This window comes from Sus scrofa, chromosome 8 (genome assembly GCF_000003025.6).
Source record: "Sus scrofa isolate TJ Tabasco breed Duroc chromosome 8, Sscrofa11.1, whole genome shotgun sequence".
Taxonomy (NCBI): domain Eukaryota; kingdom Metazoa; phylum Chordata; class Mammalia; order Artiodactyla; family Suidae; genus Sus; species Sus scrofa.
The window spans coordinates 137,554,694-137,577,944 of NC_010450.4; the positions used below are offsets into that span (position 1 = coordinate 137,554,694).

Below are 23,251 nucleotides of genomic sequence, written 5' to 3' on the forward strand. Positions count from 1 at the left end.
CCTCCACCCGAGCCAGCGCCGCGCGGAATTCGGCTCCGCGCGAGCCGCTGAGTCCTCCTGGGGCAGCCGCGGGCACGGGGGTTCACGCGCTCCAGTGAGTTCTCGTCCTCTCCCGCCGCCGCCGCCGCCGCGGCACACTTGCACCCCAGCAAGGCGCTCTCGCCTCCCGGGACCCAGTTTCCAGGTTCCCCTCCCTTTGCCCGGGGGACCGGACTCTCCCCGGACCCCCGGACCCCCGGCCCGGCCCGGGGAACTGCGTCCCACCCGCGGATCCCGCGGCTGCACGTGTTTACGGCAGGAGCCCCACGAGGATGCGCAGCCCGATTTGGGAAGGCTTTGGGAAGGTGGGGAGAAGGCTGCTGTCCTTGTTGTTGCTTCCGATTTACCAAGAGCTAACGAGTGGATGTGTCGAGGGTTCAGAGAGCCATCCTAAGTCGTCGCGCCAGGGACTGAGCTGCTCTCCCGCGGCAAACTCTTTGTCGCCTAAACATAGTGCTTCTGAATTTGCTTTTCCCTCTGGGAGGCTCTTGGGCCGCGTCCCGCTGCGGGTGCGCGCACACGCACAGCGCACACCGTGCTTGAAGCGGGGGAGCGGGGCAAGGTCTGGGCACCAGCACATGTGACCAACTGTCCAGTTGTCTTCCCTTGCCCCAGGATCCCTTGGCAGGAAGGATTAGCTAACGGCTTGCTTCAGCTTCCTCAGAGCTGCCATTGACTGAAGGGCCGACCCCAATGAATGATTAATGATGCGCGCGCTGGATTTCAGGAAACCTGAGACCCGAGAATTTCCATGTCTGCAATGCCCCTCCTGTCATTTATCTGAGAAATATACCTGGCTTACATTCTTGAAATATTTCCCCCTGAAAACCTATCTGAAGCTTTAAACTGCACTCTGGGGCGTTAGTCACTGGTCGTTTTAATGAAGCGGCTGTGATCTTGACCGATGAGATGGGTTCGCTTAAACCGAGGTGGATGCTAAGACGCGCTTCATCCGTGGCTGAGCACCCACTTAAGGATTCCTTTCTCAATAATGAAAAGCAGAGAAAAACACACGGAGAAATTTTCAGGGTTGGAAATCTTCCGTGGCTAGAATACTTAACATCAAGGCAGTTGTAAACAGAAAGTCACCTGGACGACTTGGCGAAGTCGCTGGGGGTGGGGGTGGGGCGTGAAGGTGCCTCCCAGAGATGTGCGTGGCCTGGGCACAACCGCCTGACAGACACGATAGAAAATTCTGTCTTGGGCCGAATGCGCTTTCTCTTTCTGCTGTGCTAGGCTCAAGCTCTATGCTTCCGGCCTAACCACCGTGGGTAGGCAGACCCTTGCGAGGCAATCCTTGCCAGTGGACATTGACCACAAACAGGCAGTGCCTGAGAACAGTCTATTTGACTGGCCTTGGCTCTTTCCAGGCTGAATGATTGTGGAATGCTGAGCCTGGGCGCTGTGCCTTCTGCAGGTGGTGTCCTTGGGTCTCTGACAAAGCTGTCAGGGCTTGAGGCCTGCTGGTGCTGCTGGATGCCATCAGTCAGTTTCCCCGTGTGTCACACCGTTGAACACCATGCCTCACGTGGCAAAGACTTTCCAAAGCCAATCCAGTTACTTGTGTCTCCCCTCCTCTGCCCTAGGAGTCTGCTGAAAGAGCAGGAGAGGGGCTGGCCCCACCTGCCTCTTTCCCAAACCCTAGAGGCCAAAACCAGGCGGGGGCTGAGCCTCTGGAGCTGAGCTTCCGCCTTTTCTTTTCTTTCTTTCAGCTCCTCCATCTCCACCCCCAGTGAAACAACCAGTCTTGTATCCCTAATCATCTCCTGTAAGACTCCACGCTTTTGTCTAGGGACGACCCAGGGAGGCCAAGACACCTGCTCAGCTTTTTAGCCCATCTCAACCCATAGGGGGCTAGGCACTCCCCCACCTCCTCTGGGGTCCGAGGGGGAGACTTTACCAAAAGTTGAGCGTTCACTACGTGGAGGGAAGTGACCCTCTCTCCTGAGTGAGTCTGACAAACCAGACCCCAAGTTCCTTCTCAACTTTCCTGGCTGCTACTTTAGAAAGTGCGCGCTTAAAACCATCGGTAGAGTGTGCGGGAGCAAGTGGAATGGGTGCCGCTAAACTTAAAAAAAAGAAAAGAAAATCTACAGGAAGGTGGAACAGGTATTTGGGTCAGTACCAGTTCAAGAACTGATCAGTGAAAGAAGACAGCAGTGCGTCTGTCCGGCGCGCGGAACCCCCAGCCCCCTGGCTCTGCAGCTCCGCAGAGAGGGGAGCGGGTCGCCCCGCGCTCCCGCTGCGCCCACCTGGGCCCGCGTACCCCGCCGCCGCCGGCAGATCCGCTGAGCCTGCGTTCACCGCACGTCTGGGGTCCGAAAACCTCTGATTTTCCCGTCTCGGCTACCCATAAACTCTCCGCGTTCTGCTCCCATAAACTCCACGCAGAAGACCAAGCCTGGACTACTTTTTCTCTCGCCGCTTTGGGGACCGTCAAACGCCCCTGGGCAGAAGAGGTCCGGACATCCACTCCCAGGCCCAGGAGCCACGGCGAGGGCGCCAGAGCGCAGGCGGGGGCTCGCCTGCGCCCCCAGCCGCAGGAGCCGGGTCAGGGAGAAGGCGCGCTCGCTCCTGGCTCCCTGCAGAGAGGAAGGAATGGCCCTCCCAGGCCAGCTCCCCCTAATCGCCACGGACAGGACACCGAGAACCTACCCCACGAGTTAATGGGACCCACCAGTCATCTAGGCCGCAGCTCTGGTCCCCCGCCCTTCGCGTTGACCTCCCTCAGCTCCTCGCCCAGCTCAGGCTCCCCCAGTTCCGTGTGGGAAACCAGGGGGGAATTTCTCTTAGGGCTTTTGCAGCTGTAGCCACGATGGATGCAGCTTCTAGCGCCAGGAGTCAACTGGAAGCAAGATCTAAAGACCTGTGTCCTCAGGCTGGCACTCAACAGTCTAGAAAGATCTAGGCAGAAAGAGTTCCGGGCCAAGAAGTCAGTGCCAAAGGGCCCTGCCCCCCGAGGGACAAGCCTAATGTTTACGGCCTTCCTCTGGTTATAAATAGAGGTCAGAGGTGTCTGGGACCAGGGCCCCAGAGGCATGCCAAAGCCCGGGCCTCCTACGGTGCATCACGCTGGGACGGAGGGAAGGAGAAGAGGTCCTGGGGACAGAGGAGTGGCCCTGGGGCGGCGCAAGCCGCAAGCCAGAGTCCCGGAAGCCTCACGCTGCCGGGGTGCCTGGGGCCTGTTCAAGAGAGTCAGCCTCTTCACTTGGCTGAGGCTGGAGCTTTGCCGGCTCTGAGGTTTGTCCCACTGCAGGGCAGACTGGTTTTCCGCTTGATTCAAGCAGACAAAAGCCCAGAGGATTTCGGACTTTTTCCCAAGTGAAGGGCTTGGGCCTGGCCTCCTCTCCAGTTCCTTCCGCCTGCCACACATCCCAAGGATGTGTCCAGACAGCAGCACTGCTTTTTGCTCACCAGGTCCCCGGTGACCCCGAGGCAACGTCTGGCTCCATAGGATTTGGGTGGAGGCACAGTTGCATTTCGGGAGGGGTCTGGGACTGTCCCTGCGGGGGCCGTCAGCACTGCTTCTTGCCAGGAGCCTCTATTTCCTCCAGGCCTGGCTCCTTACCAGCCAAGCTGGCAGCAACTACAGGAACAAATAGCCTGTGGCTACAAGAGCCCCGAGCAGGCTGGGAGGGGTGGGAAGGGCGTCTGTGCTCGGAGGAAGCAGAGACTGGGCCGCGCAGGCAGGGTGCTGACAGAGTGATTAGGGGCTCTGCAGGCCCGGCGGCAGGTCCCTTCCTCTCTCTCTGCGGAGGCAGCTGTTTTGCAATGGCCACAAGCAGCTGGTCCCTCCACGTCTGTGGAGTCAGAAAGCAGAGCAGCCTTTGCCAGCAGAAAGGTCTTTTGTGAATGGACTCAATGAAATCAGTTACTTTTTATCATATAGCTCATCTCTGGTGCTTTCCAGCTTCCCCAGTGACTTTTTTTAAGGGCCACACCCCTGGCACATGGAGGTTCCCAAGCTAGGGGTCGAATCAGAGCTGTAGCTGCCGGCCTACGCCACAGCCATAGTAACGTGGGATCCCAGCCGTGTCTGCAACCTACACCACAGCTCATGGCAACACCGGATCCTTAACCCACCAAGCGAGCAAGGCCAGGGATCAAACCTGCCTCCTCATGGATGCTAGTTGGGTTTGTTACTGCTGAGCCACAACGAAAACGCCTGGTGACTATTTTTGCCTTCGCTTCTGGTACGGCCCTGTACTGAGTCCCAGAGCTCTGCAGGCCCCCCAGTTATCTCAGCACACAATATCCATTTGCAGGAAGTAACTGCTCTTAAACTGCTGGAAGCCCCTCCTCTTGTCTAGGGCCAGCCAGGAACGGTGGAGGGGGCAGTTCCCTGCGCTGGCCACACAGGAGTGCAAAAGTCGTGATTTGAGATCAGGCCACCATCCCCTGCCCCCAATCAGAGCCTACTTGGCCCTTCGTGAAGGGTTTCGTTCCTGGCACAAGCTGTATCTAATATCGTCTAGAGCGGCTGCCCTGGGCATCGGGGGCGAGGGTGGTGTTTTCTGTCTTCATTCTCCATAAGAAGTGTGTCTGTGGCGAAAAGGGTGAGGGTTCGGGGACGTTTGTCACCTCTGAGAGAAGGGGCGTCACTGCTGTTGGAATAGCTTTAGCTTCTGGGTGTTTGGTTTCCATCCAGGGAGACAGGCCATAAGCAAATGGCTCAGGAAGAGTGAGGGCGGGGGTGGAAAGGAGGCACGGTGGCCTCTTCTAGGACATTCCTCCTGTGCCAATCGAGATGGGGTGGGGAGGGAACAGAAGGGAGACCCAGCCTGGTACCAGTGATAAACAGAGAAGAAGCTGCTGAAACCCGGGGCTCATGGCCTATCCTGGCGCCAAGACGGCCAAAGCCAGTTGCTCAGGAAGTGATTGGATCAAAGCTGATTTCTGACTAAATCTGAGAGTCAGTACACACAAAGTTGTTCCCCCCCCATAATAAAATGCTTATTTTTCTTCAGTGTCAAAGGGGTAGAGGCCAAAATTAAAGATGCAGCTGTTGGCAGGGAAGCAAACAAAATTTGAAAGACAGCTTCAACAGTGCTAAGTGGGTGTTTTCCTGCCGTTTCAGTTTTCTCCCAAGAAGAGTTTAGACTCGCATTCTAGAGAAACACTCCTTGCCTGTCTTTCTAAAGTCAAGAACTTGCTGAGAAGTCCAAACATTTTTTTCAGCTTAACTAAAAGCTGGTTTAAAAACAAACCAAAAAAAAAAAAGCATCCCATGTCTACGCCTCTAGAAGAATAATTTGTGAAGCATCCTTTTCATTTCTTTCATGTTGTTTTTGTTTTTGTTTTTTTTTTTTTACACTGCAAAATAGCTAGCTGGGAAATCCTGGACCATTCTTGCAGCAATCACAGCATAAAAGTGTTCAATAACCCCAGCATGTGACGGCTAGACTTGAACTACCCACACGTGTCCCTCCTCAGTTCCCATGTCGAAATATACCAAAAAAAGAAAGATTAAAAGTGGAGCGGAGGGACCGAGCAGTTACAATTACTTTGTGTTTTGTGATCACCTACACGTAGCAGGAAAATCGTGTTGGGGACTCGCCTTGTGACGCAGAACGGGACTGCTGTCCATGAGGACGCGGGTTTGATCCCCGGCCTCCTCCAGCGGGTTAAGGATCCGGCGTTGCCCCCGCTGCTGCGTAGGTCACAGATGCCGCTGGGATCTGGCAACGCAGTGGCCCTGGCGCAGGCGGCATCCGCAGCTCCCATTCAGCCTCTGGCCCAGGAACTTCCATATGCGGCGGGCGCGGCCCTAAAGAGACAAAAAACTCCGAAACCCTCTAGGCTAACATCCTGAAACCCTTCAACCCTGGCGAGCACCTCCCAAGGGAACATATTTTTTAAAAAAGAAAAGAAAGTCGAATCGGTGAGGTCTGTGATGTCTCTGCCCAGCCCGCCCTTCGCTTCACATTCCAGTTGCTGCCTCAGGCCGGAGCGGCGGGAGCTCCTCAGCTCCTGAAGAACAAATGACTGACTAATATATGTTCACAGATTTATTTATTTTTTTGGGGGGGGGTCTTTTGTCTTTTTAGGGACGCACCCGCGGCATATGGAGGTTCCCGGCCTACAGCACAGCCACGGCAACGCTGGATCCTTAACCCACTGAGCGAGGCCCGGGACCGAGCCCACAACCTCGTGGTCGCCAGTCGGTTCGTTAACCACTGAGCCACAACGGGAACTCCCACAGATTTTTTTTTTTTTTAAGAAAGTGTTTATGTTCCGCAAACCGCTCTGCTGTGGGCCCAGCTCTGACACTCGTGGGTGCTTCTAAGGGAGGAGCTGAGGTGCACACGCACGTCACTGTCAAGACCTGGTTGGAAAGGAGGCAAGTCCCTGCTGGGAGCCCGAGGAACACAGCGAAACTCCCGGGAATGAGGGTCCCCACGCAGCGTGCTGCGATGTGGGCGTGGGTTGGCTTCTCCTGTGTAATCGGTCTCTCAAGCAACTAGGAAGGCCGTCTCTTCTGCAGGCGCTGCCTTGGATGCCCCCAATGCCCGGGGACACAAATCCGAACTGAGGGTCCTTCTGAGGGATGCTTTCAAAGATGCTCTAACACCGCTTCCATCTCTCCCCCGAGGAGTGAGAACTGCGACGCCAGCAGCAATGCTCTGTGATGCGCAGTCGCCCCGCGCCCGTGTCCAGGGCGCCTGGGCTTTCATCGTTGGCGTTCCCGTAGCTCTTAATTATGGTCATCATTTTCACAAATGGGCTTTGTTTTCTCCTCTGGCTCCTCGGCTCTTGGCAGGCTGCGCAGGGCAAACACCTGTCGTCTGGCTGTACAGAGAAACACCTGTCCGGGGAGCCGCTAAGTCCTAGCGCAGAGATTGTCATCTGGGGTGTTGGGAAGCTTTGCTGTTGTCAGAAGAAAGGAAAGAGCACCTGCGTAGGGCCCAGGAGGGCTGCAGCGTGGCTGCTGGACTTCTGACGGAAGATGTCCAGGAATCCACTTCCCTTTCTCTACCTCGGCCCCGGAAATGCAGCCTGGGGCGGCGGCAGCTGTTAAGGAGCCAATGAACATGTGGTCGGATTCGAGGAACATTCCTCTCTAAGGGAGCCGGTGGTTTCGCAGACAGGAGGCTTTGCGGCCTCACGCTCTCCATGGCCTTTGTGGATGACTCATCGGTTGATTTAAGAGTGCAGGAAGGGAGGCAAGAGGGAAAGAGAGACGCCGCAAAGCACTGGGAAAGCAAGTACGGTGAGACAGGAGGCTTTTCTCCGTGTGACCGTCTCCTTCAGAAAAGCATCGTTTTCGGGGTTATTTTCAAAGAAGAAGCAGGTTAAGTTTCCGGCATCGTCAACTGCAGCGGCAAGGGTTGTTGCTGTGGCACGGGTTCAGTCCCCAGCCTAGGAACTTCCACATGGCACAGGTGCAATCAAAAAAGAAAAAAGAAGAAAAAGCAAATCACCATTTGGAGTGCATTCATGGTGTTCTATGCCGGGAGAGGTCTATCCGGCTTAACAGCCTTTGCTGGAAAAAGTCAGTGTCAATTCCTGAACTAAGCAGTTATTCCTGTGACCGCTCACATGCATAGATTCGTGGAGACAGAAGAGAATGAGACGACACGAAGGTTTCGGAAGGAGAGAGAGGAGATCGAGAGTCTATGTTTTTCAAAGAGAGGTGTTAGGGCCAATATTTATTTTCAGATTTCCTAACCTTTCATTGCCCATATTCAAGATATACAGAAATCCCTGCCAGCTCAGAGAAACGTCTCGATCCTGCGTCCGCCCGGGAAAGCTCACCCACAGAGCCGGGTAGCAGGAGGACGCCCGGGAACCTCGTCCCTTGCACCCCTTCCCAGCTGGAACTGCTCTCCACTAGACTCTCGGGGGGAGCTGCCAGCCTGAACCCCCCCCTCCAGATGGATCTGGCTTCTCTCTTCTGTCCCATCATCTCTCTCAAAACCACTCTCCTTTCCCGATGTTACAGCCTTCCAGGCTCGGGAGCTCTCCTGGCCTCAGTTACAGAGAGAAAACGGGTGGACGAGTAAAATCACAGGTAGGAAGGAAAGCAAAGAGGAGAAATTATGAGGAGGCCTTTTAATCTTGGATCCCCTCTTGATGTTTTTTCCTTCCTGCATCCACTAGATACGACCCGTCAGGAACTCCTGTTGGCTTTATCCCGACCTATGCAGAACCCACGCCCTGCTTACCGTCTCCCCTGCAGCCACCCAAACATAAGCCGTCATCACCTCCCCAAGGCCCTGATTTTGGCCTTTCTTCCTTTCAGTTGGTTGTCAGTGCAGCGCACTCATCTTTTGAGGAAAAAGTCAGTGTGTGCCACTCCTCTCCTTAAAACCACCAACTGGAGTTCCCTTAGTGGCTCAGCGGGTCGACGACCCGACCCAGTGTCCATGAGGATGCGGGTTTGATCCCTGGCCTCGCTCGGTGGGTTAAGGATCCAGCATTGCTGCAAGTTACAGTGTGGGTTACAGAAGTAGGCTTGGGTCTAGTGTTGTCATGGCTGTGGTGTAGGCCACCGCTGCAGCTCTGATTTGACCCCTAGCCCGGAAACTTCCATATGCGGCAGGTGCAGCCATACAAAGAAAAAAACAAAACAAAACAAAAACCCACCAATCACCTCTCATTTCACGCCTAAACGAAAAGCTAAACTCCTCCCAGTGGTCTTGCAGCCCCTAACTGAACCGCAGGCCGACTCGGTTCCAAGCCAGACGGGCTCCCTGGCCATTCCCGAAGCTCAGCAGTCTCCGGTCCCCGCAGGACGCTCACAAAGCTCACTTCCTCTGTTTGGACAGCTCTGCCCCCATCTACCTGCCCGGCTAAGGCTTTCACCGCCTTTAAGGTTCTGCTCATGGGTTTTCTTCACAACCATCTCCTGACCACCCGCTGTAAACTACGCCCTCCAGACTCCCTGACCCTTTGCTGCTTTCCTTTTTAACTTCTTCCCACAGCAGCTATTTGTTTAATAAGCACCAGGTAGCTCTTACTATCAGCCAGGTATTCTTGCCAGGTACTGATTCATCTAATGCGCATAGCAACTTTATGGAGCAGGCAGTATGGTCTAGTCTATCTTACAGGTCTTAAGAACACTGGGGCACAGAGAGGGTAAGTAACTTACCCAAGTCACACAGCTTGGAGGTGGTAGAGCCGAGCCTCAGAACTCAGTCTAAGTCTCAAAGCAAGGACCCTTACAGCTGTGCTTGAAGTACTTAGCGCCTTCGAACTCACGTACTGCAGGATGCACTTGTGTGTTGTGTTCATTGAGGATGGTTTGTTTCACCCTGCTAGCATGTAAACTCCACGATGGCAAGAATCTTCCTTCTACTTACAAATATTTACCAAACACCAAGAATGATGTTTGGCCTATATTGTGGTTGCCCAACAAATATCTTTGAATGAATACATAAACTTAATGATTGAAGGTCTGCTCCCCAGCTTGAGAGGCATTATTTCAGGCTTATAAAATAGCCACATCTCATTTTATGCTCTAGGGGCTTCAGGGAGGGTGGAGCAAGGGGAAATAGCATTCTAGTTCCCATATTTTAGTTCACCCTATAATTTTTTTTTTTTTTTTGGTCTTTCTGCCATTTCTTGGGCCGCTCCTGCGGCATATGGAGGTTCCCAGGCTAGGGGTCCAATCGGAGCTGTAGCCACAGGCCTACACCGGAGCCACAGCAACGCAGGATCCGAGCCGTGTCTGCAACCTACACCACAGCTCACGGCGACGCCGGCTCGTTAACCCACTGAGCAAGGGCAGAGACTGAACCCGCAACCTCATGGTTCCTAGTCAGATTCGTTAACCACTGCGCCACGACGGGAACTCCTCACCCTATAATTTTTCAAAGAGCGTAACTGCCTCCTGGATGCTGCTGTATTTCCCTCTGACTCTCTTTTCACCTTCAGTTTCCCTTACTCCACTCTCTCCTCCTCCCTGAGTTTGGGATGGAAAATGGGAGGGGAGAGAAGGAGGCATCGCCTGGTCTTACACGCGCCTGCTAAACACTGCTTCCTTTAACCCTTTCTTGCTCTAAGAATTTTGGAGCAGGGACAACACAAAGAGGGATCGGGAAGCAGAAAATGGGGGTGGACTATGAGACGCAAATGCAGCTGCTTCTCTGTGGTGCTCACGCTGGAGAACAAAACAAAGCAAACTTCATACCTTTCAACATTCCAGCACAGCAAAGTGGAAGTCTGCAGCGCTTCAAAACTTAGTTCACTTTGTAAAGACAGCAGGGGCAGCGGCGGCAAAGGTCCCTCATGAGAACCGATCTGTGCCTCAATTCTCATTCCACAGCTCACCTCCTGATCTAAACACGCACACACAGTGACTGTGTAGTGAGTCAAACTTGAGAGCCACATTTTCATCCTCTGTAAAAAGAGGGCTAACAATTTCTGTTTGTGTGGAGCAGTTAGACAAGTGTGACTCTGAACATGAAATTATTACATACATTTAATCGATGAAAATTATGTAATTATAAAAAGTATAGATATTTCTGTTAAACTTGTCAAAACAGTGCATTTGTGGACGTTCCCGTTGTGGCTCAGTGGTTTAGGAACCTGACGGGTATCCATGAGGACTCGGGTTGATCCCTGGCCTTGCTCAGTGGGTTAAGGACCCAGCCTCGCCATGAGCTGTGGTGTAGGTCACAGACGTGGCTTGGATCCTTTGTTGCTGTGGCTGTGGCGTAGGCCGGCAGCTGTAACTCTGATTCGACCCCTAGCCTGGGAACCTCTATGTGCCGTGGGTGGTGTCCTACAGGACAAAAAGAAATGCACTTGCTTAACATATTTTAAAAAAAAAAAAACTAGCAATGGATGAGTATAAAGATATTTTAATCCGTTCATCTTGCCTTTGGAGAAGTGCAGAGAGTAAAATAAATGAAATTAAGTGTGCCATAACTTGTGGCACAAGAGCTTGGTCCAGCAGCTTTTAGAAGGCGGGATTCCGATCACCCACCTTGCAGCTGTATTGCGGCAGCTGGAAGACGATTGCAGGGACACAGGTTGGAGGCGAATGAGAGGCACTGGCCTTGTTCTGAGGCCACCAGAAGAAAGGACGATACAACCACAGTGAAGAAGCCCGATCCGCGTTTGCACCTGTCTCCTTCCAACAGTAATCCCTCTTAAAAACCCAAAACACAAGCTTGCCCGCTTTAAGCTTTCCGCACATATGATTAATCTTCACAGTTTTTTGGAAAGCATTTGAGGGCCCCTTAACCACACGAAGCTTCATCTGTGATACGTTTTGGTTTGTCTGGAGAAGATGAGCAACCAATCAGTATGTTTATTGTAACGAGCCGTCATGTTGAAAATCGGGTAGCATGTCTAAGATTAAAAATTTTTAAATTTTTCTTCGGGGCCGCACCTGGGGTATGTGGAAGTCCCCAGGCTGGGGATCAAATCCGAGCTGCAGCTGCCACCTGTACCACAGCTCAGGGCAACGCCAGATCCTTAAGCCACTGAGTGAGGTCAGGGATGCAACCTGCGTCCTCATGGATACGAGTTGAGTTTTTAACCTCCTGAGCCACAAAGGGAACTCAGAAGATTAAAAACTGAAAAGTCAATGCATTTTAAGAGAAAGAGAATCATAAAGGAATTGTCTATTTCAGAGCAAGGATCACTTGGTTTGTCGCCAAGGTAAAGCATTTTGAAAGCCTTGAAATTGTTATTAAAACTATTTCCTTTGTATTGATCACTGGGGAGGAAACTCTTGTCCTTTCCACTGCGATTGTGTCACACCTAACCTGTGGCCCTTGAACGCGGGGTTGTCAACGAAGCAACATCTGGGGGACCTCCGGTTACGGCTTCTCAAAGGGACTCTCCAGAAACTACCTTCTAGGTAAATGCTGAAGAACCAGGCAGTATGGTTTTGTTTTTTGCGGGGTTTTTTTGTTTTTTAGGGCCACACCTGAGGCATATGGAAATTCCCAGACTAGCGGTCGATCTGAGCTTCAGCTGTCGGCCTGCACCACAGCCACAGCAACGCCAGATCCCCGACCCACTGAGCGAGGCCGGGATTCAGGTTTAAACTTGAATCCTTATGGATACTAGTTGGATTCATTTCCACTGCGCTGCAGTGAGAACTCTGGTACTGAGATCTTCATGTGAATTGACCCAAGATGCAGGCATCCACCAGGAAGACACCAGCACACGCCTAAACGCCAGCCTTCAAGGCCGCGTGGGTGAATCTCACAGCACTGCTCCCTCCACAAACACACCTGGCCTTGGCACCGCAAACACACACTCAGTCTTCTCACAGGCCCAGTGCTCCAAGCTCTGCAACCTGGAGCAGGTTTCTTAACCTCTCTGGGCCTCACTGGCCTTATCGGTGACATGGAGACAATGGCAGCCTCTGGCTCTGAGTGCGGCTTCAGTTACTGTCGTGAAAGCTGAGGAGCTAATGCACATTAACAAACCAGTACTATCCTTTCCTGGCACATCAGGGCCTCCCTTCTGTTAACCATCAAAATACAGTCCCAGAGTTCCCATCGTGGTTCAGTGGAAACAAATCTGACTAGCCTCTGTGAGGATGCAGGTTCAATCCCTGGCCTCGCTCAGTGGGTTAAGGGTCTGGCATTGCTGTGGCTGTGGTGCAGGCTGGCAGCTGTGGTTCCGATTCAACCCCAGTCTGAGAACCTCCATATGCCATGGGTGGGGCCTTGGAAGAAACAAAAAGACCAAAGAAATACAGCCCCTCTTTTTCCTCTCCCGTGTTTTGGGGCACATCAGTTTGGGGGAGAGAGAGATTCACGTTTCGGCGCAAGTCAACAAGTGCCCCTCCGTGGCCTTTCCTTTTCTAGGTCAGGTTTCTTCAGTCCAGGGGAAGGGAAAGAAAGTGCTCTGTATCCTGTTGGGTGAAACCACGAGGGGTTTCCTTGGTCACAAATGTCACCGACAATGTCATCAGGACACGTGCAGAGACGTGACAGGCCTCCGACCGAACAGTAGTCCCCAAGTTCTGTGGGCCCCTGTCTCCCCATTACTGGAGTGGTGACGTTCAGGCACCTGTGTCACGGGGTCTCCCAGTGCACGGAGCACATCTTTTCTAGACGGCAAAGGCCCTGTCGCGTCGCGCCCGAATAAAGCCTTCAAAGGACACTCCATTTGCCAGGTCGGTAAGTCATGAAACACATTTTTCGTCCAGGGATTTTCCTAGCCTATCCGCTACATTAGGAGCACAGTGAAGAGTCCTTCTCGCGTTAGAAACATAAAACACGCAAATAAAAGCCAGCGCGACCCCTCCATTCTCCAAGAGAAGATGAGTGTCCAGGCAGCACACGTGATCCTGCGCACGCTTCTGGGTTATTCGATGCTTCTCATCATGAAGCCCAAGGAGCCGCGGGACCGCAGTCATCAGCGCCCCGTTCACAGTTTGTTTCGTTGTGTTTTCTCTATTTTAAAAGTTTATATTGAGTGACGTCCGTTCTTTTCGGTGTCCCGATCTTGGGTACATCAAGACCTTCATCCGGTGGTAACCGGCCCTGGGACATACGTAATGCGATATCCGTGACAAAGTGCAAGGTGCCGGAGTCCTTTCAGGGGAAACGTGAAGAACCGGGGGAGTGTTCGGGGCACAGGGACGTGGGCCCCTGTCTTCTGAAAGACGCCCTCCGCTTTGCACAGCGCTACCATTCTCGTCTTTTTTTCTTTCTTTGCTTTCCTTTTCTTTTTTTCTTGTCTTGCTTTGCTTTGCTTCTCCTTCTTCTCGTTAGTGGAGCACTTGTGGCATACAGACATTCCTGGGCTAAGGGCAGAATCGGAGCGGCAGCGGCCAGCCTACACCACAGCCACAGCAGCACCAGATCCGAGCCGTGTCTGTGCCCCACGCTGCAGCTTGCTTTGCGGAAGCACCGGATCCTTCACCCCGTGAGCGAGGCGAGGGTTGGAACGCGCATCCTCACAGAGACGTCAGGTTCTTAACCTGCTGAGCCACGTAGGGAACTCTCTTTTTTCCTTTTTTAAAAAATAGCCTAAAAGCTGCTTTCTCTCAAGCGCCGTCCCTGACTCATCTCCCACCCCACATCTAGACTAGGTCCTCCTGTGCTGTGTTTTCAAAACGTCCCTACTTACCACAACTGGATCTGTGCAGCTCTTCTTCCTCATAGCTTTGTATGGGATAATTAGCCCAAGTCCTTCTCCCACGTGGCCTGAGCTGAAAAGGGAGCTGAGAATATGATTGATCTAGCCCCTCCAAAAATGGCATTTCTTTCCAACATTTTCTTCAGGCTCGAAGATAAACTAAGCCTGATACTGTCAGATTCTTAACCGTGCCATGTCCGCTTTCCTCCGACGGTTGGGTAGAAGCTGTGTGAAAGTCAGGATTGGTGTGGACGGCTGAGCATCAGCAGTAGGATTCACAAGGTACATGAATGAAGTTCCGTGTGGAAGCGTTTGGAGATGAACCTGATTCCAGACAACGAATGGCCACCAGCGTCTCTCCGCCTGGGGTTCGACCGCACAGTGAGCTCCAGTTTTAGTCGCTTTCATTGGATGATCCGCTCGAAGCCTGGCCGCCTCGCAAAGGTGCATTTAGGTTCACATATGGGCAAGGAAGGCAAGCGAGATGCTAGCACAGGTTTCTGTCACTCTTTCTTACGACAGAACAAGCCTGTCCCCGAGCGTAAGGCTGATGCGCCACAGGATTTTACAGGGAGTGACTGCATGTGACTAAGCGTGTCTCCTGTCTTCCTCACGCTACTCTGCGCACTGGTTTATTCAGTCCTTTGAGTGCCTGACGAGGTAAGAGGAAACCAAAAACCGTAAGCCTACCGTCTTTTATAGTTTGAGATCGGAGGGACCAAGCTCTCCCCCCCCCCACCCCCGGAGCCAATGAATCCACAGGATGCCTAAGATCGCAGTGGGGGAGTATTTACTGACCGAGCGAAGAAACGCAGGAATGAATGGAAGGATGGGTTCCGGTTCCGGCTCCGTCGCTGATTAACTATGTAATTGACCAAGTTACTTACTTTCTCCATGGATCAGGTTTTCCTCAACTGGAACGCTTAAAAATCTCTAGAAGCAATTCGATTAGATACCCACTCAAAGTCCTGAAGAATGAGACAGATGGTACAAGCGCAGGGTCGGCCAGACGTAGCCACTCATCTCTACTCCTTTTCTCAGGCCGTACAGACCATGGTGCAGCCTGTTTCAGCTAAACTGCGTTAAGTGACAGAAAGCGTGTGTTTCCGTCTCGGCGACGCTGATTCTGGTAGGTGGCTTTGTATATTATATAAGCGGCACAGATCTTCACTTTCTTCTACACAAACTTAGGAGGAGAATTAGGATATTTCTGACCCTTTTTTTATCACCAACATTTGATTATTCTAGTTTCTTAAATATGTTTTTTTAAGTTACTCTTTTTGTGAAAATTCTAGTTGCCAATGATTTTCTTAAAACTTTCAAATTAATAAGTCCTCTAAACCTTGTAAAGATGATAAGTATCATAGAAAATTAGTTATTTCTGAAGAACATCGATCTAAAACTGGGAGAAACACAACATAGGGGGACAATGATAGCCGGGAGTTGGGGACCGCTGTGCCTACAGAAGGATTAGGGTAAAAGGAAACAGTCGCAGCTTCCCGGCCACAAGCAGGGGGAAGGTGCGCTAACTTTCACGAGTGGGTTAGCACCATTTCATCTCCCAAACTTTTCAAATGTTTGGCTCTCTTCGAGACAGCAATTTTAATTCAAGCAGAACAATTTCACGTCTCCCGGGACACAAATAGCTTTCATTTTTGCAAGAATTCCTTTTAGCCTTTGGAAAAGTGCCAAAGACCCAGGATTTCTGCAGGTTTTAACTGCATTTCCCACACTGTGCATCCAATGAGATATGACACATGGACATAATGGGTTCCTAGAGATATGTTTAAAAAGAAAATAAATCCCAAGTTTTTGTTAAAATAGTAAACCTTTCCTAGACATACCAGGCAGGATAAAAATATCTTCTATTGTATTCTTCCACTTTCTTTTTGAAGGACGTGATTTTGAGTGTGACGAAATAATGGCACACAAAAGAGAACGTGCCCTTGTTCAGAGCAATTAGATTGAGAAAAAAATCAGCCGTGGCCTCAGGGCCAGAAACTCAAGAGGGACCAAAGATTCTCTGCAGAGAAGCCAGATCTGTGTATAGGCAGGTGTGATCTACTGGAGGATGAAAGAGGTGAGCGGTGAGGCATTTTAGCTAGTGGGTTCTTTTGGTTTTTGGTTTTGTTTTGGCTGCACCTGTGGCACGAGGAAGTTCCCAGGCCGGCGATCAAACCCAAGCCACAGCAGTGACCTCACCCAGTCCTTAACTGCTAGGCCACCAGGGAATTCCGTGAGGCATATGAAGCAAAATTTATGTTCCGTCAACTTTCTTTAGAGCTCAGACTTCCAAAAAAACAAACAAACAGTAAAATGGGAGAAGGGGCACAGAACAAGTGTAAATGTGTGGCACGAGGAGCATCTTTGAAAGGACGGGGAGCAAAACAGGTGAAGACAAGGGGAAGACTGTGTTTCTGAGGTGGTGGCAATTAAGTTTAAACTTTCTAAGGGATCTCTTCAGTGAATCTCCCAAAGACTCCTAAAACTTCATCATGTCCTAAATATTATTCCTAGATTTAGCTTAGATGTTATCAGAGCCTGAGAAGAACGGGGTGTGGAGAGTTTATTTGGAAGTCCATCCTGGGAAGCAGAAAAAAATGAATGAGAGGATGAAACCAGACATGAGGAAAGAGCGCCCCCCCCATACAAAAAAAGGATGGATTATTGAACTGGTTACCAGCATCAGTAACTGGGACACGCTGGGCACCTTGTGGAACCTGTCTCCAAACGGTCTCAGAGAAGGAGGGGTGGCTGAAGCAATTACCCCCTGATTCCTCCTCCCTCCCACGTCCAGGCTACCTGTGGGCACCCCCTGAGGGTACCCAGGCCTTGGAAAAAAGCCCCGAGGTGGAACGCAGAGACACAACAGTTCCCATTTGAGATGGAGCCCTGACGAACCGCGTGGATCCCGCACCACAGCGGCGCTGACACAGGCGGGCGAGGGACAGGCGGTAGAGATGCCACAGCAGGTACCATGTGCGGAGAGCGTCGCTGCGCAGCGCGGCTCCGCGTCCCGACTCGCTTTTCCGTGCCCGCGGGGGCCCTCGGCCAAGGCGCGGCAGCCGGAAACTTTCAAGGGACCATGTTCTTCCGCCGCCGAGTCTAATACTGACGTTCTGATCTTTTCACCCTTTCTCCTGACTGTGGTGAAGCATGCAGAGCATAAAGCTGGCCATCTTTTTTTTCTGTATTTATATTTATTTTTTGTCTTTTTTAATAAGGATTTTTTTCCATCATAGCTGGTTTACAGTGTTCTGTCCATTTTCTACTGCACAGCAAGGTGACCCCGTCACACATACATGTGTACATGCTTTTTTCTCACATTATCCTACTAGGTGAAGTGAGTCAGAAAGAGAAAGGCAAATACCAGATGATATCACTTCTCCCTGGAATCTAATATATGGCACAAAGGAACCTTTCCACAGCAAAGAAACTCAGGTTGGTTCAGCAGCGTTGAGTATGGTCCATTTTGTTGTGAAACAGACACCCAGAACCTTTTTGTCTTGCAAAACTAAAAATTTACACCCTTTAAACCACAGCTCCCCCTCTCCCGTTGCCTTTCATCTGTGAGCTGGAGGCTAGGCCACATCGGCACCCGAGATCCCATCAGACAGGAATTCTTGCTGCTCCACGGTTAAATGGTCCCAAGTTCTCTCTTGTGTCATCCTCAGGTGTATTGTTATTTGTTCACACAAACAAGATGAAGGTCATTTTAATTTTTTTTATTTAGAAGAATATAGCATATCATTGAATTAGCATTAAAGATAATCAGAAAACTTTCAAAATGGAGTGGGGAGGGCAAATCTCTTATGAGTCAAACACCTAACTACATTCATAGTCAATAATTTTGATCTGTTTATTTTCTTGTTTTATATCTTTTAACAGGTAGATGTATTTTTCACATGATCTTAATCACATCGTATGTACAATTTAGTTCCTTTTAAAATCTTAACATGGGGGAAGTTCCCATTGTGGCTCGGTGGTTGACGAATCTGACTAGGAACCATGAGGTTGTGGGTTCTATCCCCAGCCTTGCTCAGTGGGTTAAGGATCCAGTGTTGCCGTGAGCTGTGGTGTAGGTTGCAGACGCGGTTCCAATTTCACATTGCTGTGGCTCTGGCGTAGGTTGGTGGCTTCAGCACTGATTCGACCCCTAGCCTGGGAACCTCCATCTGCTGGGGAAGTGGTCCAAGAAATGGCAAAAAAAGACCAGAAAAAAAAAAAAATCTTAACATGGGGAACACAATCAGTTTGAAATGGATAATGATAAAGTCTTACATTTAGGCTGAAAAAATCGATTGCTGAGGTCCAAGATCGATGACAGCAAATCTGACCTAGTTTGTGTTAGCACATTCACAAACACAGCACACAGCTGAAAGACCCTGGGGCTATGAGTTGGCCGCAATCTCAACGTCAGTCTCTGTTGAGACCAGGCTTCTCGAAATCAATTGCAATATTGGGATACTTTAAGAAAGATGTGGATAGCTGTTTCCAAGGCAGAGGAGCATATTTTAAGAATAGAACCAGAGAATTACAGCCTCTACCACATAAAAGATCTGAGAATATTGCTACTTTATTGAAAGATCTTAGCATCTTGACCTTAGCAAATAGGATGGGAAGGACTATACCTTTTCTTGGAGTTAAAACTTTTTGACTTGGATGTACTCCCAGTTTCAACCCAAATATAAAAGTGAGTACTTAAAAAAACGACAACAACAGAGACCTTATGGCCGTAACTTTATGAAAGTGGAACAGCTTTTAACAGGATCCCTAAGGGTTCCTATATGAGGATCAAGAATCCCTTAGTGTAAATTGGTCACTGGGACTGGGGAAATTAGTGTATAATTTCCACACCAGAAGAAATCCTAGAAGCACCTTCAAGTTCATGTACAGTTACAGATCAGCATAGATTGAGACTTACTTTTAAAAAATATTTTTTGCGTTTAGCTATTAGATAATTTAAATTCAAAAAAAGAATGCAAACCTATTCAAATAAAAGAGACCTATATGTTTTTTAAAAATACATATATAATCAACATTGGTCTGCCATATGCTCTTCCATGCCTTACTCTGTGCTATTGCAATCACATATCCCCAAATATATAACATCGGGGCTGTTTGGGTTTGTTTTGAGAAACGAGATTTATGGTATACTTGGCTGTGCTTCCCTCACAGAAAGAGTGTACTAAGGACGACCTCTTAGACCAGCTCAGCACACACGCATCCCAATCATTCATTCTCTGAAATATTTGCTCTGCGTGTTCCGCAGACTCATGCATGGTACACGCATAGTCTCTCCTGGCTGTCGAAGTTATTGCCAGTATTGTTTTCTTCTTCTTCTTTTTGCCTTTTTCTTGGGCCGCTGCCACGGCATATGGAGGTTCCCAGGCTAGGGGTCCAGTCGGAGCTGTAGCCACCGGCCTACACCAGAGCCACAGCAACACGGGATCTGAGCCGCGTCTGCGACCTACACCACAGCTCACGGCAATGCCGGATCCTTGACCCACTGAGCAAGGGCAGGGATTGAACCCGCAACCTCATGGTTCCTAGTTGGATTTGTTAACCACTGAGCCACGACAGGAACTCCCTCCAGTACTTTTTTTTTTTTTAACCACAATTAGTAACGATGCAAACCATTCAAATGTACTTTGATTGAATTTCTGTGAGATAGAGTCCCAAAACTTGGATAGCTGGGTCAGAGGTTATGAACAATTTGTATTGGAATAAATATTGGCAAGTTCCTTATCAAAAAGCTCTCCCTCTCCACAGACTCCTTCAGCAAAAACCCATGAAACTCTCTTCTCTCCACTTGTGCAGAAACACGGACATTGTGGATTTTATGAAGATGTCTTCAATACTTTCAAAGATTTGCTAATAAGATTGGACTATTTTGCATCTTTCTAGACACAGAACTAGTACGAGTGAAACTGGCTTTTGGCTTTGTGTGATTTTTGTAGCAATTAGGGCTATTTAAAAATGAAACCGAGTCTGCCTTTTTGAGAGACCCGTTTACTGTTTCTGGAAGCTGTGCTTTGGAAATAACCTGTCTAAAATAACCCTTATATTCGCATCATAGTTTATTGCTTATGGAGCAGCTCCGTATCTTTTGACTTCTAGTAATCTTTGGATCGCCCTCCATCTGTGAATCTACAGATATGCAAGTTATTAAGAATCTTGCTTTCTGAAAATGGATATCCATCTCTCATAGATTCTCTCATTTTCCTTCTCTCTCTGTCTTCCATCCCCAGTTTCTCTTTAGCATTTTGGGAGAAAAAAAAAACAAAAAAACAGACTAATGGGGCACACTCTTCACTCAGACAGATGTGGTATAGTCATCAGCATCCTAATTGTGTATCTTTTGCAGGTCATATACCAACTTAATATTCACTTTAAAATCTAACCATTGAATTCAGATTGACCTCGAAGCACGACAGGGCTCTTTGATTTATGTCTATATCACCCTCGCTGATGCCAGTGATGCTGAAACCAGACTTTTGCCCATGTCCCTCCCTTCATCTCCCCACAACTCAAATTTGACATGAGAATCAAAGGCAATGGCTTTTGAAACAAGCTTAATGGAGTAGCTTTAATTGACAGTTAGACGCGGGAGAGGCTGCAGTTCTTAGAAAGCTAGAAAGCGGGGGTAGGCGGGGGTGTTCCTAGAACCCTGGAAACACCGCAGCCCTCAGAAGCTGGTGGTTAAGTATCCTGGCAACGATGACAGTGAGTACACCATCTCAAGGGCAGAGGGCAGCGTTTCCCCAGATGTCACTGTTTAGTTGTCGCTGTCCGGCAGCAGCCCCCGATTAGGGAAAAAAAAAAAAAAAGAAAGAAAGAAAGAAAAAAATCCTTCCTCTCCCGAAGGAGCAGAGCCAGCCCTGATGGCGGTGGGGGAGATGTTGGCAAGGTACAGGAACAGGTGGCAGCAGCAGGTGTGATAGGTGAGAGATGACAAGGGCACAGAGGGTGCTGTTGGCAAGCTGTCGGGAACCAGAGTTCAGGCGCTACCGGGAGCAGAGAAGGAGCCGAGACGGGGTGGGGGGAGAGGAGCGGGGCAGGACAGACTGTAGTGGCAGGAAGACAGGTCCCCCCTGCACCAACAGGAAATGTGGTGCGACTGGAAATGGCCCGCCTGCAGCCCCCAAACTGGCTTGGGATGATCACACCAGGATGGCCAGGAAGCCTGAGGGGCCCCGGCAGGCGTGCAAGTCACCCAGAGCTCCCGTGCCAGAGGCAGGCCACACACCGCAGCCACACCGAGAGAGGAAGACAAAGAGAAGTGAGCCTTAGTGGTCTGTCTGTTTCCTTTCTTTCTCATTGATGCTTTGCTTGTTTTGTGGCCACTCAGGGAACCATGATCTGAAAGGAACACGCCCGGGCCTCCCCACATACTCTAAGAACCCAGAGCTCTTAGGTGGAGACTCAGATGAAACACCTTGTTACAGCCCCAAATCTATTGGCTCTGTAGCTGTGCTGAGACCACGGATCAGGATAGCTAATTACAGACGATGGTGGAACAGTTCTCTCGTGCCGTTCAATTGCGTAAATATTTACTGATGCCAGATTCCTGCATTAAAAGTCCTATAAAGCAAGGGGTCGCCGAGGACCGCCACCGTGCTGGGTTTGGAGGCTGCTCTGACACCGTGTGACTGTATGGTGTGATGACATTTTAATTCACTGTGATGGGATTGCATCAATATTTTCTTATGTTTGTTTTGACAAATTGTCGCACGTAAGAAGATATTCCTCCAGGATTCCAAAGTGTCAGTCCTGCTGGGGGGAGAGTGGAGTTGCAAAGCAGAGTTTAATTTCAGTATCTTACACTATATTGTGTTTTCTGATACACTTGATGATACTTTTTGAAGTGGTGGTTTTTCAGCTGCATCTTGTAGCTATGACAAGATTGGCTTATTCATTCAAAAATGTTTTCTTAGTGCTTACTTTGTACTAGGTGGTGTTCTAGGTGCTAGAGATGTAATGAAACAAAAAACAACATAAAACAAAGAAGGCCCAGACATTTATTGAACTTCCATTGCAGTGAAGGGAGGCAAATGACAACATAAACCACAAACAAATAAATCACAGTCAGGCGGACGGAGCTGTTTGGCTGGAGGGCGGCCAGTTGCGATTTTATAGAGAGAGTGGTTCCGAGCCGCATCTGGGACAAACTGCCGTTGCAAAGAGACGGGAACCGTGAGGAAGGCAAGCTGTGCAGATGCGGGGGAGAACTCTGCAAAAGGCACTCTTGCTGCAATTCAGGAAAAGCAAGGAGGCCAAGGTGACTGAAACAGCGAGCAGGAATGAGACTGTGGGACCCCAGGTCCGAGAAGTGGGGGTGCTTATCAGGTGTGACCTCATAGGTGACACTCGGGCTTGTGAAGTTTCTTCTGAGGAGTGAAGGAAACCGTCGAAGGCTTTGGAGCAGACCTAGACGATCTCGCTTCATTTTCCCAAGGCTCCCTCTGGCTGCCGGGGGCAATAGACGGTAAGGGACAATAGATCGGAGGGGACACAAAGGTCAAAACCGGAAGTTCTATCAGGAGGCCGTGGATAATCCAGTGCTGAGACGATATGGTTGGACGAAGGTATTTGTACTGAGAGAAACTCGAGGGGTTGGATGCTGGATGCATTTTAAAGACAGAGCCGTGGAGGGATTCCCACTGTGGCTCAGTGGGTTAAGGACCCAGCACAGTCTCCACGAGGACGTGGGCTTGCTGCCGGGCTTCACTCCAGTAGGTTAAGGATCCAGCATTGCTGCAAGCTGTGGCATAGGTCGCAGTGGCAGCTCAGATCTGGTGTTGCTGTGACGGTGCCTAGGCCTCAGCAGCAGCTCCCATTTGACCCCCACCCTGGGAACTTCCACAGGTTGCAAGCACTGCCACAAAGGGGCGGGGGGAGATAGAGCCTCTATTAACCCCAAACTTCCCCCCAAATTTTTTTTTTAAAAAAAGAGCAATAAGAGCTACTGATGGATCGAATGTATGGAGAACAAGAGAAAGAGAAGTAGCCGGGAAGAATACAAAAATGTTTGAACCAGGCCACTTAGCAGAATGGATATGCCACGGACCGCAATTGGAAAGACTCCTGGAAGAGTCTAGACCGGGGGTGTTCCGTTTGGCTCCCAGGTCCCATATGCAGACACGGACTGAGTCCTGAC

General features: G+C 50.2%; 1 long non-coding RNA gene across 1 annotated transcript in view; it reads left to right on the top strand.

Annotated features, from left to right (window-relative positions):
• Positions 1-23,251, top strand: part of LOC106508356 — a 90,446-nt gene that overhangs the window by 62,594 nt on the left and 4,601 nt on the right. The gene's annotated exons all lie outside the window — the stretch shown is intronic.